The following is a 21,284-nucleotide window of genomic DNA, read 5'->3' on the forward strand; positions in this document are numbered from 1 at the left end:
ATAGAAAGATATCTAAATAAAAGACAATTCTTTTCAAAATTTTTTATTTATACATATTGATTGTACATATTTCTGTGAGTACAATATGATTTTACAGTACAAGAATACACTGTGTAATGATTCACTCAGGATATTTGCATACCCATCAACTCAATCATCTCTTACTTGTGTTGAAACAATCACAATCCTTCTTTTAGTTACTATGTGCTACACAGTGACTTTTCAACATCTATTTAAAGTATTATATTATTTGATAGTAAACTGTAGTAAATTGAAGATGTATATGGCAATTCTTTAAATAAGCATTCAAAAAAATAGCAAAGAATAAGCTTAAATAAAACTATTAAAAATCATTAGTCCAAAAGCAAACAGAAGAGGGACAAGCAGATGGCGTAATGGTTACATCACTGGACTCCCACATGGTCGACCACGGTTCAAGTTCTGGATCCAGTGACTTGAAACTCATGCCAGGTGCATGTACGTGCATGACCAAAATCCCGAGGGGAGAACGAAGAAGAGACTGTAGCATGGCCATTCCCCCTGGGGAGTGATTTCTCGTTTTCTGTCTCTATCTCTTCAGCAAGTACATGCACCCTATAGCAAAAATCTCTCTAAAAAAGGCGGGGGGGAGACATAAAAAGGAAACAGAAGAAGAATAACACAGAGAGACATCTCCACACACTCAGGTACACACACCAGATAGAAAACACACAGCGCATTTAAACACAAACATGTCTACGACAGCCAGAATCCTAAAAACGACCTCCTAAGGGTCCACATTCTAATCTCTGGAGGCTGTGAATGTAGTCAGATAGCAAATATAATTTCGCAGGCCACATGGTCTGTCGCAACTACAATTCTGTCATTGTAAACAGAACTCAAGCATTGTAGATAATATATAAATGAATGAGCATAACTATGTTTCACTAAAACACTACTCGCAAAAACAGAGAGTAAACTGGATTTGGCCTGCAGACCATAATTTGCTGACCCACTGACAAAGAACTTCCTAAAGAACCTACAGAAAAGATACTAAAACTAATAAATGAACTTAATAAGATTATAGAATAAAAAGTCAATATACCTAAATCAATTGTATTTCTGTACCTAGTTGACCTCTGAACAATGCTAGGGTTAAGGGTACTAAGCCCCTATGTTCAGAAATCTATGTATGACTTTTGACTCTCCAAAAACTTAACTACCAATAGCTTGCCATTGACCAGAAACTTTACTGATAACAAACAGTTGATTAACACATGTTGTATAGTATATGTAATGTGTGCTGTATTCTTACAATAAAAAGTAAGCTAGAGAAAATAAAATATTATTTTAAAAAATCACGAAGAACATTAAGTTAATTTATAGTAATATACTATATTTTCCAATGCATTTACTGAAAATAGTTTACGGGTAATGGACCCAGGTAATACAAATTCATGTTGTTCAAAGTCAAGCACACCAATAATAAACAGCTGAACTTTAAAAAGCAGTATCATTCCACTAGCTTCAAAACTGTGATATATTTAGGAATATGTTTACAAAATATGTATTAAACCTATATACTGAAAACCAGAGAACATTGATAATTAAAGAAAGCTTGGATTAATAGAAAGATATATCATGCCCACTCATTAGAAGATTTGATATCTTTAAGATTGTAGTTCTCAGGACTAGCAGATGGCATAATGGTTACATCACTGGAATCTCACATGGCTACTGAGGTTTGAGTCCTGGACCCGGAGGTTTGAAATACTTCGGTTGCATGTGCAATCCCTTCTCCTCCAGTCTCATCTCTCATAGCCATAGCCATCTCCCCTGGGGTATTATTTCTAGCTTTCTGCCTTTCTTCTCTTTCTGTCTCTTCAGTGAGTACATATAGCAAAAATCTCTCTTAAAAAAAAAAAAGAAAAAATATTTCAGTTCTCTTCTATTTGATTTACAATATAATCACAAAATGTCAACTACCTTTTTTGGAGAAATTTTCAGCTGAATCAAAAATTATATGGAAACAAACCAGAAGATCCAAAACAATTTTGAAAATGAAATACAGAGTCAGAGAGGGAAAACACTCTGAGGGCAATCCCACATGGGACATTTTTGGTTCAAGACTGGAGACCTCACTGGAGACCTCTGGCACACACATGACCATAATCAAGGACTGGCTAAAAGCTGGGAATGGATCCCAGTGTCAGGAGCTTGCTGGGGCTCTTGTTCTCTCTTTTCAGAAGAAATAAATAAACTTTAAAAAAAGATTATGAAGGAAGACTTAGAAGCTTTAAACTACCTGATTTCAATTCTTATTATACAGCTCCAGGCATCATAAAGCATACTTACAGAAAAACTGGCCAAGAGGCTGAAGCATGGTGGTACAGTAGCAATGCAACAGTTCTCGAAACAACCTGTACATGCCAGGCTTGTACGCAGATCCATGGTCCAGAGGTGACTAAAGATAGGGACAAAAGGGTTTCTAATCTCCTAGGAGTGGTGATACCTGTGCTTAACTGCAGCTCAGCCTATGAGCTATTTCTTTAAAAACAAACCAGCAAACCAAAAATGCCTATTAGTAGAATGACTTATCACTGTATGGCAAATGACGTCAGGATGATTTGGTCTGGCTCCCTCACTGCCTATCTTATCATGTTTGAAGGCAACAGGGCAAAAAATTTATGTTATTAGATGTACAGCACTTGCGTGCTTGTCATTTAATTATTACTTGGCTGTTTTATGCCATTGAATGTAAAGTAGATGTGCATGTGTGACAGTTCAGTTTTGGCAATGAGTCACTATTATCCACAGCCCCTTTAAGAGAAAGGAGCACCTGTTCTGTTTGTTCTGTTAGCCCTGTTCTGCTTTGTAGCTGGCCTTGCTCTCGTCAGAGGCCCCAGGGTCTTCTAGTGCAGGCCTAATGGCCTTGGCTTGGCTCTGACTTGACTGGCTTAACTAGGCTCAGCTCCATGCACTGTGAGCTCTAAGAGGGAGGAAAGCACCCTATGAGTGTTTTCCTTGTGCCATTACAGGCTCCCAGAGAGAGAAATCACTTGTGAGCACTGCTATGGGCTTTGAGAGCCTACTAAGAGAGCTGTGAGCTCCCAATAAAATCAGCCAAAAAATGACAAGACATCAGTGTGTTGTGTCTTTTCCAGCTGCCTACATCTTTGTTTGACCCACCCTTCAGAGGAGGAAAGAAACTGACAAAATAATCACCTCTAAATATAAAAGTCTTTCATTTCTTCAGTCAGAAAATACTAAAAAAATTCTCATTTCACCCTCAAATTTAACATTATTTAACCAAAAGAAATTGTTCTTGTTAGAGAAGCTTTCATTTTTAGTTCCCTGATAATTACATTTGAATGAATAAAACTAATAATGTAATAGTAATCTAAATGGATAGTCTCTGCATATTTAACAAAAGAGAAAAGAGTATATTTCACTGGCCCATAATTCTGACAGCACAGATGAGCACTGATACAGTTAAGTTGTGGGGAAGTTTTTCTAACACATCCACGTATAGCTGAGAATTCATCAACTAGAGACAAAATTAATTAATGTAAGCTAGAACCATCACTAAGGAAACCCTACTTACGTATCCCCGTAGTTTGCACAGCTTGTGTACCCCAGGCTTTTCTCACAAATAACTATGTAATAAAATAGTGTTGTTTTCCTAACTGCATTGTTAAAACAGAACCTCCTATCACACTCATGGCCTTAAATTATTGCCCGTCCATTGTCCTCTGACACTTCTTTGAAAATTATCCAGAGGTGTCTATCTGAACTTTGATTTCTCCCAAGGAAATAATTTTGAAACTTACATCGATTGTCAAATAAAGTTTCACCTCATGGATCAGTTTCAAGTATTTGTGAACTTATTTATCTTGAAATTAGATTCCCTGAAAGTGAAATTTAAGGAGGATAAAAAGACTTATCATCTTTCTTTGCCTTTTTTCCACTTTTGCCTTCTCTAGTACTGCTCGTTTGGATTTTTCCATGAGCTCACCTGCTAGCTCAGTCCTAATCTTAGAAGTTCAGATACCAGTCAGGCTGACACAAGGTCCCATTTCATAGACTTGAACTGCTGGGCCATTCTAAGATCTCTTTACACCTATCAACTAGACTCAGGAAGTACAATACCAGAACTAACTCTGGAATAGGTACAGGTTGAAAAAGGTACTCCTCCCTTGCTTGTAAGCCTGTTGGATATTGGCCTTCATATCTCTTCCATGATGAACTCAGACAGCATGCCTGTCACCCCAAGTCTCTGATAAAGTAAACCTTTGGAGTCTGTTTAAGTCTTCTCCTCCACAGACAAACTACCTGGCAGCCTCCTACTACATAATGACATCTCAAATTTACCACCTCTCATCCTTCCTCTGAATTACAACCCCATCTTTAATCCTTTGCTGTGAAACCTGGACATTCTAATTCTGCTGATTGCCAGCACACATGGTAGATGTGTTCAGTAATCCTCCCAGATATTCTTTGAGCTGCCTGATTCTTCTAGGTGGAAAATTTTTCTATAGCTAGGTTTGTGAATTCTACCCTCAAGTCACCCAGCTTTCCTTGCCCTTCTGCCACAGGTAACTTAATAAAGAAGGAAAAATTTGGAAAGAAATTTACAGAAAACTTTTTGTAGTTTGAGTTGTGAATACAACTTGTCTCTAGTAGAATAAAGTTTATGTAAACTCAAATACTTACTTCCCTGGATTCAATCAAGTCTAAAGTTTTTACTCATAAAATATGAATAAAGACACCTGCATCCTTCATATGTCCTACATCATCTGAAATATCTACCGACAAAAATACTTACCAATACAATCCAAATCTTAAATCTTTGCAAACCTAAATTTGGGATGGCTCTCTGCAGATTAATTTGGCTTAGAAAAGCTCATTTAAAGATCTGAGTCCATTTTTACAGACCTCACTTACTTAAATCGTGTCTACCTTGTAGAGATTTGGCAAAAGCAGAATTCTACAGGGCAGGAGGACAAAAACTGGGAAAATTCTAGGGAGTAATGACGGGGCCACGGGGAGTGACCGGCTAAGGACGTGCATAAAAAGCATCGAGGCCTTAGTCTTCCTTTCCAGCGCCGCCTCCGTCGAGATAACCCACCCACGCCGAGGCTGGACCCCGGCAGAGTAATGCTCAACTAGAAATGAAAACAATAGCTTCAGAGAAAAACTAAGAAAATGGGAGTAAAAGAGTACATTGGAATGATTTCAGGGAGAAAAGAACAAAGAAGATTTTCTAATGATAATTCAGCCTTCAGCCCACAAACTCGAATGGAGAGGCAAGGGTCAGGCCTTCATAAGAAGATTCCTCATGGTTCTTGAGAACTAGTGATTTCAGGGAAAAAACAGAAATGAAGATTTTCTACTGATAATTCAGCCTCCAGCCCACAAAGTCAAGTGGGATCAAAATGGAATGGCAAAGAGGTTTCAGATCACCTCTTTCTGCATGCTCCTAAATGCTCAGATTGAACTTCAAGTTTAGGAAGAAACACACTATCCATCAGATGACTAGAAATCACCACAGGGCCACAAGAAATATGGGAAAGCAAGAAAATATCTCTCCTCCAAGGGAAAACAAAAACCCCTCTTCATCTACAGACAGTTCAATGGAAATCATGGAAATATCTGATAAAGAATTTAGAATATTCACAATGGTGAAGCTAACACAGATGGAAGAGAAGGGAGACAATGAACTGCAAAAGAGAAAGGAGAAAGGAGATGACGCGGTCCAGGAGGTGAGGAAATTCTTGCAAGATCTAAAAGAAGAATTACGCAATTTAAAAAAGGGTCAAAGGGACCAGTTAGAGATGAAGGCTATAATACAGGAAGTCAAAATCTCCCTTGAAAGTATTAAAAGCAGACTAGATCATACAGAAAATAGAATCTCAGACGTAGCAGAGAAAATTATTGACTATAACATGCATGATTAAGCCACTATGCAGAATATTCTGGATGGGAAATCACATTTTGTATGCTGTGACAATGCTTAGGGAATGAATGTAAATTAATTAATTAAAATATGTTTCGGGGAAAAAAATCTAAAACTGTTTTTCTTGAAATTAAAAAAAATGCATTAAAAATACCTATTTGATGACTGCAGTAAGCTATATAACTCTAGCTAGGTGCTACTTTATAGTATGTTCATTCTACTCACTTAGGTTTATGCCTAAACTTAGTCTTGTGTTCATGGATATGTATATATCAGCTATACTTGTTATTGAAAATATTTAGATTAATTAAGATTTTTAGTGAATCAGTAAAATGTGGGGGGGGGAGGCATAGAAAGCAACCATGGGACAGTGTGGGAGGAGAGTGGGAGATGGCAGAAGGTGAGAGACAGGGAATCAACGATGGGAAAAAAAGCAAAATACACAGGAAATAAGAAATGGAAAATTATTTGTTGACGATAGCACATATGTTGATGTGCTTTATTAAGCCAATATACAGTGTATTCTGGATGAAAAATTGCATTTTGTATGCTGTAATGACGTACAGTGAATGAATGTAAATAAATAAATTTAAATGAAAAAAAGAGTACATTGGAATGACAAATGGACTCTCCTATACTTTTCTTAAAGTGATTCATTTCTAATATGGAGTCAATCTCTTCTCTAGTCCCTGCCTTTTCTTAGAGTACTGAAGGGGTGAGGTGTTGATTGATTTCTTTTCCACAGTCCAATAGTACAGGGAGCACCACAGATATAGCACATCATTAGAGGAAAATGTTACTACTTTCCCCAGAGCTGTTAGACAACAGATGGCTGGCATGCGTACACATCCATTAGGGCTCAAGAAGGCAAATCAGGCTGTGATATCGTGAAGTTCCAGAGTTTACTTTGAAGGTGTGGAAAGAAGTACCTGAATCTGGAAGCCAGCGTAAGACCAACAGGATGGCAAACTCTACCAAGTCCCGGCATGACTGAGTCCCTTGTTAGTGGAGCTGTAAGTGCTGTCATTTATTTACATTGAGCCACAAGTTCTGACAAAAAAAAAGACAAAAAGTAATCTTGACCTACAAGGCAAGGAAAATGATACTGCCAAGCAAATCTGGTAAGAAGAAAACTGTCCCTCTCCACTTATCCTACAAACATCAAAAAGGTAAGCCATGGGGAAGATGGGTAAGGAATCCTGGGCTGAGGGTGAATGTCAGAGAAAACAATCAAAGCAAATGAGCTAGAGTGGAAAGAAGCCCTAAAATTAAGAAAATTTTTCTGAAATCAAGCAGAGATATCATTAAAGGAGCCTACAACATAATAGGAAATGCATGGAGAGTTGAGAGACCACAGTAACAGTAGAAAAAAAAAAATACACACATTCCGCATCTCATAGACAGTTGGATACAATTGCTCAGAATGATTATACTGGGGTGTCAGAAAATTCATGACATATTTTTTCTACGTTTCTCTGTGAAAAAAATTCATCATGACTTTTCCAACAATGCAATAGCAGCATTTATTTTCTACACTTTATTAATAGATAATAATATAGAAAATCTATCAAAGAACTTCTTTAGCTTCTAATCTTGAATGCTTTCAGAGAGTTTCAAGATGAATATCCAATCTGTTCTAAAATACTACTAAAAGGGAGTTTTCTTCCTAAAGCTGTTCTAATATTGAATAATTCTATTGGCAGAGCACTTTCTTCACAAAGTTGAAAATCCTCTGTATACATGAAATGCCTATATACTGGTCCTAAGACATCATAAAAATTTCAGGTTCCCTATTCTGAAAGTGTAGGTGTTATTCTCATCAACAACTATGTCTTCAGGTCTTTCATGCTAATGTACATACGATCAACACAAAAATGAGAAATGTTTCATGTGATATCTCCTTTTTAAATTTTTAAATTTAATATCTTTTATACATTCAATCACATATGTCAATTAGCTTATAAAGTGAATGTTCCAATATGAATACCAGTTCAGTTGGGGATGCTATAAGTTATCATCAACAGATAATAACCCATTTCTTCATCCCACAAATGTCTTGCCTCTCTATTTTTCTCTTTAATGAATTTCCTCAGACTCTCCTCCTCCTCTCACCCTCTCTGACACTATATCTGGTATCTATAACCATGTTTTAAGTTTCTACATCCTATAGTCATTCAGTTTCAGCCATACAGTGCAGATGGTTGGTTCATATTAAGTGGAGACATACGACATTTCTCCATCATAGCCTGGCTTGCTTCACTCAGCAGTAAATCTTTCATATTCATCCACTTTCTTTCAAAAGCAGGGTCTTGTTGTTTTTTTTTTATGGCTGAGTAGTATTACATAGAGTATATTTGCCAGACTTTTCCAATCCATTCCTCTGTTTGTGGACATTTGGGTTGGTTCCATGTCTTAGCAATTGTGAATAATGCCTCAATAAACATAGATGTGCAAGCACTTTTCCAACTAAGCATTCTTCTGTCCTTTGGGTAGATACCAAGGAGTGAGACTGCTGAATCATATGGTAGTTCTATTTGTAGATCTTTGAGGAATCTCCATATTGTTCTCCACAATGGCTAGACCAATTTACATTTCCACCAGCAGTGTAGGAGAGTTCCCTTTCACCACATCCCAGACAGCACTTATCATTTTTTGTCTTTTTAATCTTAGTCATTCTAACCAGGGTTAGGCGGTATCTCACTGTGGCTTTGATCTACATCTATCTTATGATGTGGGATGTTAAGCATTTTTTCATATGCTCCTTAGATAGTCATATGTCTTCCTTAGAGTATTTTTTTTTCATCTCATTCTTCCATCTTTTAATTGGGTGGATCATCTTTTTTCAGGTAAGTTGCTTGAGTTCCCTGTGTATCCTGGTTATCAATCCCTTATATAAAGCAAAGTTTACAAAAATATTTTCCTATTCTGAGGGCTGTCTATTCACAATAATTACTGTGTCTTTTGCCATGCAGAAATGTTTTAATCCAATGTAATCCCATTTATCCATTTTTGGGATTATTGACTGTGCTTTGTATCTCTTTCTTAGGAAATTCCCTTACTCCTCAGCATGCACTTTGTACCTTCACCTTTGAAATTCTAAGTGACTAAACATGTCAATAAAATGGCAAGTGACTTCTAAATTTGCTGTGATATAAAGCTAGCACATTGGGTTCATGAAAATATCAATTAAATAGACTTTTCAAAAAAGCGATAGAGGGAACCAGCAGTTAGCATAATGGCCATGTCGCTGGACTCCCACGTAGTCGACTGCGGTTCGTGTCCCAGACCCGGTGGCTTAAAACACGCCAGGCGCATGTGCATGCGTGCCCAAGATCCCGAGAGGAGAATGGAGGAGAAGGGATTGCGGCGTGACGATCCCCCCTGGGGGCTGATTTCTCGCTTTCTGTCTCTCTCTGTCTGTCTGTCTGGCGAGTGCACGAACCCTATAGCAAAAACCTCTCCAAAAAAAAAAAGAAAAAAAAAGCGATAGCATATTTAAGCATTGTTTAGAATAGAAATTAGAGGGTCAAATGGTAGCACAACTATGAAACAGAATGCTCTCACCCACATGGGATGCTTCCAGGATCATGTCTGGAGACATCCCTAATTATGCCAAGCACTTGTGACCATGATTCAGGCCTAGCTGAAACTAGGAGTGGATGGTGTGTCAAAATTCTATCAGGGTTGTTTTCCTTCTCTCTGTCTCTTTCGCCATCTCTCTCACTCATGGAAGTACTAATAAATAAACTTAAAAATAAATAAATAAATAAATAAAAGATATGTGGGACCAGGAGGTAGCATGGTGTTTAAAGCACTGGACTTCCACATAGCCAATCACAGTTCAATTTCAGCAGCTTGAAAAATCTGGGCGTGTGTGCACGTGTGCTCAAAATCCTGAGAGGAAAATGGCTATCCCCTGGGATGAGGGACGATTTCTCATTTTCCCTCTCTGTCTCTGTCGGACTCTGGAGAATGTACATGGCCTGTGGCAAAAACAAAAGAAAACAAAACAAAAAGTCAGGGGAGCAATTGGTGGCATATTACTAATACAACTGGGCCCACATGGGAAAAATCTAGGTCATACCTTGGGACCTCTCTGAGCATGCCAAACATACCATGTGCCTGTCTCATCCAGGCCAGCTGAGATTGAACGTAGATCACAGGTGAAGACCCTGTAGGGGATGCCTCTCTCTCTCTTTCTCTCTCTCTCTCCCCCTTGTTTGTTCTCTCTCATAAAGAAAATAAGTAAACTTTTTAAAAAATGTTTTAAAGACATTGGGAATAGCATGTTAGGTGAGAATTAAGAGCTCAGAGGATTGATAGGATAAGCAAATTACAGATAAAAATTTATCTGTCTACTAACATTTAAAGAATAAACACATTTTACAAGAGGTTCATAGTCAACACTCTCAGGAACTACAATAATTTATACTTTGGGAGTGAGACAAAGTGAAAAGCATATGGGCAATTTGGAAGATAGTACCCAAAAAAGAATGCCACACTAGATTAAATTTACAGCCTGGAAAATGATTGCTAGCACAGCTGTCACTGCTTACGTAAAAATGTTTTTTGTCAATAGTTGGTCAACATAAAGATGTGCTGTCATCATTGCATAAAAATAAACATAGAGATTAGAACCAGCATCCAGAATTACATTGGAGGAAGGAAGAGGGAAGCCCTTGCCCCAGAAGAAGAAAATGTCGCAATTTTCAATAGCCTCTCAAGCCAAATATTCACAAAAAGATCTCTTGCCAAAAAAAAATACTTTCCTAATTTGTTTCTTTTGTTGTGTTTTGCTTTGAATTTTAAAAGTTCTCTTTTGTTTTGTTTTAAAGGGCAAACTCATAAATATTTACAGAGAGATCTTACTAAGCAGAAAAAGAGATTAGAAAATGTTTTTGAATGAATGCAACATGTTTCATGTAAATTGAATTATACAATCAACTTTATATTGAGGAGAAATTATAAATGACAAAAAAAAATCTGCTTTGATGAGACATATTAAACAATATGAGAAGTGAAGACAAATCCAAACTACTTAGTTTTTGTTATGATCTAAGTTAATAAACATATTGACACCTAAAACAGTAAGTAAAATTATGTGGCAATATTAAATGTTATCAAATATAAACATTAACTAATAGTTAATAAGTTTTTATTTCAAATTTTTAGTTTACATATGTCACACATACTGATAACCATCAAAAATTTCATTACACAGTCATAAAACCTTTGTTTTTCTTTTTTCTCATATCTGACATTATACTAAAAGTTATTAATTATCACTTCACTAAAACATAACGTTGAATGGAATTTGTATCTTATTAGGCAGTGATACTGTTTTGCAAGAACGACTTTTAAGTTTTATTGAGAAAAAATATGGTTTCTTAAAAAACATATTCACTATAACCATTAAAAACCCTTTAGTCCCACTATCACAGAGACATTTAAATTTGTCGCTTTTAATAGTCTTTTCCATTATTAAATACTAAATAGGAAAAACATGTTTTTTAATAAATATATATTATTCAAAGATGGTTTACCCATGAATAGGCTTCATCCTTAAATTCAGTCCTGTCTAAACAAATGTAGAGTAAATTACATATGTTCCATTTTGCTCAACATTCATTTCTCCTAGAAAGTTCATGGTTCAGGACACAAGTACCACATGTGAAATCAACAAAGCTCTTATATACCAAAAGTGAAAAGCTACAGTTGTGTGATTCATCAAAGTTCAGTTATAAATTGAGCACCAGGAATACTCTTCCAACATGTAAAATTTTAGACTGATCTTCACAGACAGTATGGTTTTTCGTTAAGGATAAAATAACAATTTGTGAGGCGCCTCAGAGATTGTGGCGATGAAAAGCAAAACAGAAAAAGTACTTTCAAACAAACTTTCGTGCGTGCCCAAGATCCCGAGAGGAGAATGGAGGAGAAGGGATTGCGGTGTGACCATCCCCCCTGGGGGGTGATTTCTCGCTTTCTGTCTCTCTGTCTCTCTCTGTCTGTCTGGCGAGCGCACGCGCCCTATAGCAAAAATCTCTAAAAATAAATAAATAAATAAAATAAAAATAAAAATAAAAAACTTTCACTACCTTGCTTAAAATTCTAACCTTTAAAAATAAAATGACAAGAGAATTAACCCATTATCTGATATCCAGAGACCACAATGTTTGAGGGAAAAATAATCTACATTTATCCTTTAATTCTGGAAAAATAAGAATGAAATTGGTCACCAATATTTTTTCAAATCTGTCAAATATTGAGGATACTAAAAATATAAACATTTCATAACAAATGCTTGTGAAAAGGGGAATTCAATGATAAAAATTTCTTATTTGGTTGACTTCATATCTCAGGAGACTATATGTTTCCACAAAAACTATAGAAAACAATGGAATCCATAGTTTATTTGAGAAATCCAGCAATAAGGTAATTGTTAAAATAGAGTAGTATAATAATAGTTTTTGCAAATAGATAGAAAACTCTGGGTCAGCCAATGGCATAGTGGTTAAAGCAACTGGATCTTACATGATTGATTGCACAGTTTGAGTTCTGGCTCCTGCAGCTTGAAAATTATGTAGGGCTTAGGTGCATACCCAAAATCCTGAGTGGAGACTGGAGTGTGGCCATTGCCCCTTGGGGCTGATTTCTTACCACCACCGTCCTTTCTCTCTTGAATGCATGAGCCTTATAGCAAATTTAAAAAATAGAAAAGTCTGATGCTGATGAAAGCTACACATTGCCCCAAATTTCTCATAACATTTTGCTTTCTCTAAGGTCTTACTAGATAGATAAAATTACATGTGTTGGACTACTGTCAAGTATGGGAAGGGTAAACCATGTTTTGTGTGTCTAAAGATAATAATTGTGGAGTAAAATAGGCAATGAAAATATATTTTCAAAAGCATCATAGCAAAGATGATAATAAGCTTGTTGTTAAAGTAAGAGAGTTATAATTTATGTGCCTTTATTTGTGATTTTTACACAAATCCTAAATAAAGCCTTTTTTTAAACAAGAAATAAATATGTATTTCCCTAGCTGGCCATCACTATTTAATAACTTCCATCTTGTGCTTAAAATTATATCGAGTAAATAAAAAACACAGCTGCAATAGAAGTTTTTGAAGAAGAGTTAGAAAAAAATAATGAAAATAGAACAAGAATTCTAAAAACAGTATGATTATTTGAAAAAATGGAAACTTGAGAATTATGATTATTAATCTTTATTCTCCCATACATTCTTAGAAACAGTCCCTTAATCTGCTCTTTATTTTCCTTACCTGAAAGATTAAGATATACATATCAGCTTTTTTAGTACAGTTGCATGTAAAATAATGAACTTTGTTTCAGATAACTTTTAAAGCAATATAAAAGTAGGACAATAATTATTTTGATATGAATAATGTTGACTGAAAACAAACAAAAGGATATAGTCATGTCAATGACCTAATACAATAAAGTTCTAACATGTGGGTTCAAAGGTAGACACTGACCCTTCACCCCTCCTCACACACACACACACACACACACAGTACATCTCTCTGTATAGTTCCTTCAATAATTTCAGTTTCCATTTCAAAGTTTCTCTTCATATTTATGATTTTCATCTTGGTGTAAAACCTTACCCCAGTTATTAAGTCACTTTTTGTATTATTTTGGAAAACATCCATCTACAAAAGCAAAAAATGTTTTAATTTATATTTATTTCCATTCTTCTTTCTAAACGCTGCTTGAATTCAGAACTGTTCCTTAATTCCTTTTGCGGCCCCTCTCTTTTCTGGTCACAAGAATACCATTATTCAAAGTTTCAGAAATCTTAATATTTAGTTTTGAAAAAATCCAAGAATCACAATCAAATGCTATTTAAATTCCTTTTAAGTGCTTTCCCCCCTCCCAGAAATAAGTCATGCTTTAAAAGTAACTATGTAAAAAAGTGAAAGTTGCAAAAATTAAAAATCTATTAAAGATATGGTGTATTAAGTAAGCATTAAATAAGTTCTTCATTAAATGGGGGGAAATCTAGGAAGGCAAATTGTTCAAGGATGTCTGCTAAAAGAATGAATAGTCAGAAGGAAGTACCTCTGGAGGTTCCTTGTTGGAGTGGGAGGGAATCATCATCTTCCTACACTCCTCAGGACAGTCCCTGGGGAGACATCAGGGAGTGTTAGAACACCCCCACCAGTGGTTACCTAGCAATAGTCATTTCTCTCTGAGAAACCAAAGAGAGAAGAAAAGGAGTGCTATCCACAAAACAGAGAATTACTCCAATGCTCAAGTGAGGAAAAGATGAAACTGAGTAAAAATCACCACTGTTGAAAACAGAGAAATCTTAAAAAGCCATGAACACAGCCAGCTGCATTGCCCCAGCAGTAACACAACATGCTGAGTTCACATGGGAAGGTCCTGAGTTCATACGCCAGCCTCATTCTGAGCACTCTCCATACACACTGGGTATATGAGTGGGCATGGCCACAATTCTGGCTGACAGGCTGGGGTAGATCTTGGCATGGGGACCCTGTTAGAGGTGCCTGTTTGTCTTAGAAGAAATAAATAGATGAACTTAAAAAATAAAAAAAGAAAAAAGAAAAAGGCCACAAATAAATCTAGGGTTCCTCATTCATTATAGTCCAAAGCTGGGGAGAAAGTAGACAGTATTACTTAAGATGAGAATTTGGAGTTTACTATAGAGATAAAGCATCTAATTTTATCTAAAATTTTAGGTAAAATTTATTTAAATGTTGCTAAGTTATATTAATGGTAATCAATAATTATGCTTATCTGTCACTGAGCTGTTTTTCTATCATTGTCAGGGAGCAGTTAGCATGAGCAGAGTGAGATGAGCCTATCCTCCCATCCTCAGCTTGCAATGGCGGGTCCCACCCTAATCAGCCTGGCCTGTAGTCAACAATTCCTCATAGAAATGTTATCAGCCACCCTGGGAAAAGCCCTTGCCTTGCCTCAATGCCAAACCCCCAGCTGCTTTCTTCACATCCTTATGTGCACGCTGGGCCAAGCCATAGAGCCATACCCTTAAGCTCCCAGTGCTCACTCAGCATGTACTAGCTTTGTGGTTTTGATTCCCCCCACCTCCGGCTTTCATGATCATTCAGAGAAAATGCATGCAGAGTGGGTAAGTTATGTAAGCCTCTTACTGTTCACTAGAAATAACAAAGAGGAGTCACACAGGGAAGGGACAAGGAGAGGGAACCAGGGACATTCTAAAGGAAACCCATTAACCATTCAGATAACCCCAGTGCTGACTGGCTAACCTGACTTCAACCAGCCCACTCTCTTTTTGAGAGAGCCGTTTGCTTTGCTTAGCCAAATAAAATTTCTGTACTCCTCAGTTTATCTACTAGGGCCTGTCTTCAATGCTTTGTCAGCAGATGCCAAGGACCAAGGACCCAGAGTCACCCCACATTATAATTAGCAGAATGCATTATCCAGTGACATAGTGGTTACCTCGCAGGACTCCCATGTATTGCACAATAGTTTGAGTCCCAGACCCGGTGGCTTAAAACATACCCAGATCCCTGTGTGTGCGTGCCCCAGAGCCTGAGAGGAGGATGGAGAAAAGGGATTGAGGTATGGCTATTCCCCCTGAGGGGTGATTTCTTGCTTTCTCTATCTCTCTGTCTTTCCAGCTAGCACACAAGCCCTATGACAAAAATCTCCCTTTAAAACAAAAGAATTTCTTTTCTTTTTTTTTTCTGAGAGGTTTTTGTTTGTTTGTTTGTTTGTTTGTTTGTTTGTTTTGCTATAGGGTGCGTGTGCTCGCCAGACAGACAGAGAGAGACGGAGAGACAGAAAGTGAGAAATCACCCCCCCCAGGGGGGATGACCATGCTGCAATCCCTTCTCCTCCATTCTCCTCTTGGGATCTTGGGCACGCACACACATGCACCCGGCGTGAGTTTAAGCCACCGGGTCCAGGACTTGAACCACAGTCCACTACATGAGAGTCCAGCAACATAACCATTATGCCAACTGTTGGTCCCAAGAAAGAATTTCTTAAACCCATCAAGTGCTTTCCATAGAACATGACCTCACAAGACTCCCTACATGGAAACAAGTTGATGTGCCACTCAGATACCTAGAAGAAACACACTTTACCCCATCCCCAAAATGTACAGTTAACTCCCAGCCTTGGTTGTTAATGCCTTCATGTCTGCCTCAGCCCTTGAACTGAAATAGTGCCCTTCTGACAATGGCACCAATGGTTGAACAATGTGTGGTAAAGGGCCCGTCCACTTCAAGTTTAATATGAGATTCTTCTAAAACAAGCATCTTTGCTTCAGATTCCTCATTGGGTTGAGAGACTTTGTCAGATTTATATCAGAACCCTATTTCCCACTGCTCAATCTTCTTTCCAAGTTTTTCCTTCCACAACTGTTCATCTGCAATAGATCCTTCCATCCTAACTCTGACTCAGCATCTTCTTCCCAGAGGATCCAGTCAGTATTGGGGAACAATCAATAGTGCAAGAACACTGGCAGTACAAGGGAGTTTGGAAACTGGATCACCTACTCCCTGTCTGACAATAGGGACCAATGCCAGGACACAGGGCACAGCCAGTTCCTACTCAAAGTATTGGCACAATGGCTAAGACTTGAGGAAACGTACCTAAGAGAAGAGACCTGGCCAGTGAGCTATAGTTCAGAGGGTTGAAAATACAGGGGAAACAATGTGTATGAAGTCAATGGAATTGTCTGGTTGATATATAATTATAATAACCCCTACAAGGGGTTATAAAAAATGAAAACAGATTAATGTGAAGGCTAGGGGGCCAGCAGGTGGTGTGGTGGTTAAGGTGCTGGACTCTCACATGGCTGATGCTGACCACAGTTTGAGTCCCAGACCCAGTGGCTTGTGTTCTTTCTCTCTTTCTCTCTCTCTCTCTCCCTCCCTCCCTCCCTCTCTTCATTGTGAGCATAGGTACTCTACAGCAAATTTTTTTTAAATAATAAATAATTTTGGTTTTAATGTGAAGGCTATAGTATCTCTTTGGTAGCTTATAAAGGGGCCCCTCATTCGTTTTTGTTTCGGGTTTTGGTTTTGTTTTTCATGCAGTGAGAGAGCAAGAAAAGCTGAAGATCAAACTCAGGATTTAGTAGAAAGAGTCCCCTAGTTTCAAGGAAAACTGAATGCTCTGCTGAGGCAAGTGCACTATGTTAAGGTTAGGGTCCTGGTTAGAAACAACAGTATCCTAATTCATAAAATGGGAACATCTGGGCAGATTCCTTTGAACATTTTGTTTCCCCAGACAACTTTTTTTTGAGAGAGAGAAATTTTTGCTATAGGACACTAACACTTGCCAGAGAGACAGACAGAGAGACAGAAAGCAAGAAACCAGCCTCCAAGGGGGATGGCTACACCAAAATCCCTTCTCTCAGGATTTTGAGAACAAAAGCACATGCGACCAGTGTGAGTTTCAAGCACTAGATCCAGGACTAAAACCGCAGTCTGCCATGTGGGAGCCAAGAAATGTAGCCATTACGCCATCTGCTGGTCCCTCCCCAGACAACTCTTTTCATAAAATAATTATTTAATTTTATTTATTCATTCATTTATTTTCATTTGACCAGACATACAGAGAGAGAGAGAGAGAGAGAAAGTGAGAAAGCAAGCCGCCAGGTCTGGGATTCAAAGCATGGTTGGCCATATGGGAGTGTTCAGCGCTTTAACCACTGGGTTACCCGCCAGACAACTCTTGAGCTCAAAACCTATAAAGGTGCCCTACTCTTCCCAGGTGAGACTTAGCACTTGCCCAGTGTAAAAATAACCTGCAGGAGCCCCAGCCCAGCAAAGCAACAGGAGCCCCACTCAGAATCTGCCCTCACTGCCTCTACATTAGGTTATGAATAGATGGGATTAAGTTGTGATAATGGAGTGCAGTGAACTGGGCTTGATAAGAGAACAGTGGACTTTAAACCAAAAGACATGGAGAATCAGCCAGTATGTGCGAGCAAGGACCAGGATAACACCCATTACCTGAATTGCAAAGGGGTTGGACTACAGGACTGGATTTATTGAGTGTTAATTGATTTAGGGACACTTTCTCAGAATATGGATTTGACACTCTGGGGAAGGTGTCGATTTGCAGCGAGGGTGGCTCCTGGAAGTCTAGAGAAAGTAATAATCCCTGAAATAGCTGAATTGATATACCTGATGGTATAGAAAGGGACTCAAAGTTTCAGGAAATTGGGCACGTTGGGATGTTTATATTAGGTACAGCTGAAAAACTTCAACAATAATAACTTTAAGAATAAGAACAATAACTATCCTATTAAAATATGAGCAAAAAATTTAAAAGACACTTCATAGAAGATACACAAATCACTTAAAAGTACACGGAAATATTCTCAGCTTCATTAGTCTTTAGAAAAATCCAAATAAAAACCACAATAAGAGCCAGATGGTGGCAGAATCCTAACACAGCTGGACCCACATGTGAAAAGTCATCAGTTTGCGTCCTGGGACCTCTCTGAGTACACCAGGCATGCATGTGTGCACGGGTCCATGATTCAGGCCTGCAGTTTTGGTGGTAGATCACAGCCTAGAGACCCTCTTGCAGGTACCAGTCTCTCTCGGGAAATAAGTAAACTTAGAAAAATATCCAAGACACCACTATGCAAGCACCAGAATGGTTAAATTCAAAAGACTAACAATATTAAGTGTTAGGAAAGATGTGGAATAACTGGAAGCCTCATACACTACTGATGTGTGCCAACTCCGTGGTTTCTTACAAAGTTAGGCATACACTTGCCTTACCTCTGAGGAATCCTGTCCCTCTGCATTTCTCCAGGAGAAATGAAAAGCATTTCTTGACACAAAGACTTTATTTAAAAATTCATAGCATCTCAGGCTGGACAGTGGCACAGCAGTAACATGATACTCTGCAAGGCTGCCCACGTGGGAGGGTTCCAGGTTTGCATCTGAGAGTGTCAGAATCAGTTGGCATTCACACAGGGAAAACAACATACATGTTCTTGATTTTTTTCCAAAAACTTTTAAAATTCTCCCACCCTCTGTTGTAATATAGCATGAAAAAGTCAGCCATTTGTATATGCCACAGAATAGCATCTCTCTACATATTTATACATGATTACATAATAACATTACTTTGGTAGAACAGGATGAATGAAAAGTGACTGTAGAGCTTGATAAGAACCAAGTGACTCAGAGGGTAGAAGCTAAGTTCTGTGAAGCTTCAGGAACCTGCCACTTCAGTAAAGTTTTAGGAAGTCCATGATGTATCTATGACATCACATTGGTAAAGTAAAATCAATAACAAAATGGCTGCAGACCCTGATAAGAAACATATGCTTCAGAAGGCAAGAGATAAGCCCTATGGATCTTCAGGGACTTGCAACTTTCAGTAAAGTTTTGAGAGTCTAGTGATCAGGGGAAAATTAGGATAACGCCTCCAACTTAAAATTCAAAGCGCTGCCTCTCATAGTCCCTATATCAAAGAAAGAAGCATAAACACCTTCTAAGCCTCTTCAGGTGCACTTCGTAAGTTCAAACTGTGTTACAACTACCTATACTACTTGAGACAGAATCCAGAAGACTTAACATTGTCAAAGCTCAGTGGTGAGGAAAAAAAAAAAAAATCAGTGGTGGAAAAAGACACAATGTAAATTAAATCACAACTCATTAGAAAATTGTAATGTAGGCCCTGGGAATTCTGAGGTATGGCCTTCCAAGTACAACGTATAAATTATATACTGTTTCAGAAAAAGCTCTCAGTTCACTCTTGGGATCACATATTGATGTAACACTTGGTCATCTATCCCTAGTCCTTATTTACCCAGAACTTATGATCTAGGTCCTGTCAGACCTGCCAAGTCATAGAGGTGGGTGGGTCTGGCAGCAAAGCATCATAAGATGGAAATGATACTTGCAGGACCAGCAGACACAAACAAGCTGAGGAGATAGCGTGTCCTTCACGCTGCACCAGCACCTCAGTCCTCAACCCTTATTCATGCCATATGGGAGACCTATTGTAATACTTGCAGCTAGCTAAATGAGAAGGAAAAGGGTTAGCTTGACTTACGATGGGATTTCTCAGGATGAAGGAGAAGCAGAGAATAGATGCCTTCATTGTGGCCTCACTCAGAGAGATGGCTTTGAAAGCAAAGTGGAAAAGGAAAATATTCACAATGGACAGAGCTTTGGGCAGTATGCCTGATCACCCACATTCTGTAAAAGGAAATGCAGCCTGAGACTGGAAGATAAGTGGACACGTGTATAGTGGTCTGGTTGTTTGGTCCAGAGCCTGTGAGAAAAAAGATCAAAAACAAAGAAGTCTAGGGTAGAAGCTCACAAAAGACATACAGGAGCAGATATTTGCATTGCACTTTAAGATCACTCCAAAAGCATTTCTCACATGGTGTTCATGAAACAACTAAGAGACCAACTGATAAGCTAGGAAATGATAGCCAGATGGGTCGACTCGAGGACTGGTAGTTAAGGCAGTCAGATCCCACATGGTCAACCACACACCTGAGTCCCAGACCCATGGGCATAGGAACCACCAGATGTGTAGTGCCCAAAATCCTGAAAGGAGAGAGAAATGGAGGAAAAGGGGTTGTGGTATGACCGTGCCCTATAAGGGGTGCTTTCTCCTCTCCCTCTCTCTCTCTCTGTCTCTTTGTGGTGCCCGCTCTGAGGATGCATGCCCTTTAGCACAAAAAGGAAAAAAACGTTAAAAAACAAAAAAAAAAAAGCTCGATTTTGTCAGTGACCACCTTAGTGCTGGCACAATGAGTACCTGACAAAAGCAGTCGGGGTGGCAGAGATGGATGCTATGCATGGATTAATAGGCCTTTTACTAACCAAAGTCAGCCTAGCTACTGCTGTGTCTGACTGTCCAGTCTCCCAGAGAAAGAGACTAAAGTTGAACTCCAGAATGTGGCTATTCCTCAAGCAGAAATGACCAGTCACATGGTGACAAGTGACTATGCTGCATCTCTTGCATCCTTAAGGGGCAATAATTCAGTCTAATGGTAATAGTCACTTATTTCAGGTATGAGTTTCCAATGACACATTTCCAGCCCACAAATCTTCAGCCAGTACAATCATTGGGACTTACGAGGTATCTATTTCACAGACATAGAAACAAGTGCAAAACACAGCATCAGACCAGAAACCCTCGTCACAGTGAGAGAGCTGCAGGAGTGAGTCCGTTTTCCTGAGGACCACTAGTTGTGTTACACTCCACACCATTTAGGCAGCAAGCCTCCCAGAGCATGTAAAAACCCTACTGAAATCACAGCTGAAGAGCAGCAGAGACAATCCTCCACAAGGATGTGCAATGATCCTCCAGAACGCAGACTGCTGAA

This window comes from Tupaia chinensis, unplaced genomic scaffold, assembly GCF_000334495.1.
Source record: "Tupaia chinensis unplaced genomic scaffold, TupChi_1.0 Scaffold144378_1, whole genome shotgun sequence".
Lineage (NCBI taxonomy): Eukaryota > Metazoa > Chordata > Mammalia > Scandentia > Tupaiidae > Tupaia > Tupaia belangeri.